Consider the following 2061-nt stretch of genomic DNA (forward strand, 5'->3'; position numbering starts at 1 on the left):
GGCCACGTCTGCTAGTAGTAGGAGGCCCATGTCCAGGGGCCGGGAAGAGGCAAAGGCAGTTTTTTTTAAAATAATGGTTGAATGGTTTGGTGAGTACTTGATGATCAATCCTGCTATACCATGACCTCCCCCATCCCCTACCCGATCTGAAGAAGAAGTACCCTAAGGTGTGGTGCCAGTAATAATTGGTAATGTTCCAGTAGCTAAACTGAGGAAATATGCGGCCAAAGAATTTAGAGCCACAATTGAAGATGATTCGGAATAAGCTGATTTCTGGCTTGAAAACATCGTGTGAATTCTTGATGAACTATCAGGATTAATGTGTGAAATGCGCGGTATCTCTCCTGAAGGACATGCATACCACTGGTGGATGACTGTATCCTCAGTGGCACCAAGAGAGAATATTACGTGGGAATTCTTTCAAGCTGAATTTAAGAAGAAGTATATTAGTCAAAGATTCCTAGATTTGAAGAGAAGGGAATTTCTAGAACTTAAGCAGGGAGACTAGACTGTGGCAGAGTACAAACGAGAGTTTGTCTAACTGAGCTAGTATGCTCAAGAGTGGGTTCAGACTGAAGCGGAAATGTGCAAGTGTTTCGAAGAAGGATTAAATGAGGACATTTAACTGTTGATTGGGATCCTTGAGATAAGAGAGTTTATAGTGTTGGCCGACAGAGCTAAGAAAGCTGAAGAGCTAAGTAATGAAATGAAACAAGCATAGAGGAAAGCTCGAGTTCTGAATAAGAGATTCATGGGCAAGACATATACATCTTCCACAAAGAAGTTGAGAAGCCACCAAGAATGCTCCAATTCATCAGTGGGATATTTGGGTAAGACAAGAACCTCTAAGCGCCCTAATCTGCGGTCTTTATCTCCCATGGCAACTAGTGTGGGGAGTGTGGGAAACCAAAAGCCGCGGTGTAACAGTTGTAACAAGTTTCACTTTGGTGAGTGTCGGATGAGGAGCAGGGCATATTTTAGGTGTGGTTCTCTTGACCACTTCCTTAAGGATTGCCCGGAACGACATAACAAAGAGGTTGAGCCAAACCCGAAACTGAATGCTCCTATCTCTCCAAGTAGACCTCCAAGATACCTCAAAAGTGCCAGTGGAGGTCATAGTGCTGCAAAGGATACTACTGCCAAATCAGAACTCGAACCCCGGTAAGAACTTATGCTATACGTGCTAGAGAGGAAGCCTCAGCTCCTGATGTCAGTACGGGTACATTTTCTCTCTATGATATTCCTGTTGTTGCCTTAATTGACCCAGGGTCAACCCATTTGTATGTCTGCATGAAATTGATGTCTAATAAAGAATTACCTGTAGAATTTACAGAATATGTGATTAAGGTGTTGAATCCATTAGACAAACATGTACTAGTTGACAAGGTATGCAAGAAATGCCCTTTAATGATTAGAGGGATCATTTTCTGGCTGATTTAATGTTATTTCCATTTTATGAGATTGATGTTATTTTGAGTATGGATTGGTTGACACTACATGAGGGTATAGTAAATTGTAGATGGAAATTCATTGAATTGAGGTGTAAAAATGGCGAAGTTCTCCAGGATGAACCAGATGAGTTATATGTACCATCCATTGTAATTTCCTCTATGTCGGCTCAAAAATGCTTGAGAAAAGGGATGTGAAGCCTACTTGGCTTATGTGTTGAATATTAAGGAATCTGAATTGAAAGTTGAATCAGTGCCAGTAATATGTGAGTACCCAGATGTGTTTTTAGAGGAGTTACCGAGATTACCTCTTCTTAGAGAAGTTGAATTTAGCATTGATCTAGTGTCGGGAACAACATCCATTTTGATTCCTCCGTATCGGATGGCTCCGATGGAATTAAGAGAGTAAAAGTCTCAGTTACAAGAATTGATGGACAAGGGTTTTGCAAGGCTTAGTTCCCCCCTTGGGGTGCACCAGTACTATTTGTGAAAAAGAAGGATGGTTCTAAGAGACTATGCATAGATTATCGTCAACTCAACAAGGTGACAATAAAGAAAAAAACCCGTTGCCAAGGATTGATGGTCTACTTGACCAGCTGAAGGGAGCAACGGT

The sequence above is a fragment of the Gossypium hirsutum genome, chromosome A11, assembly GCF_007990345.1.
Source record: "Gossypium hirsutum isolate 1008001.06 chromosome A11, Gossypium_hirsutum_v2.1, whole genome shotgun sequence".
Classification (NCBI taxonomy): Eukaryota; Viridiplantae; Streptophyta; class Magnoliopsida; order Malvales; family Malvaceae; genus Gossypium; species Gossypium hirsutum.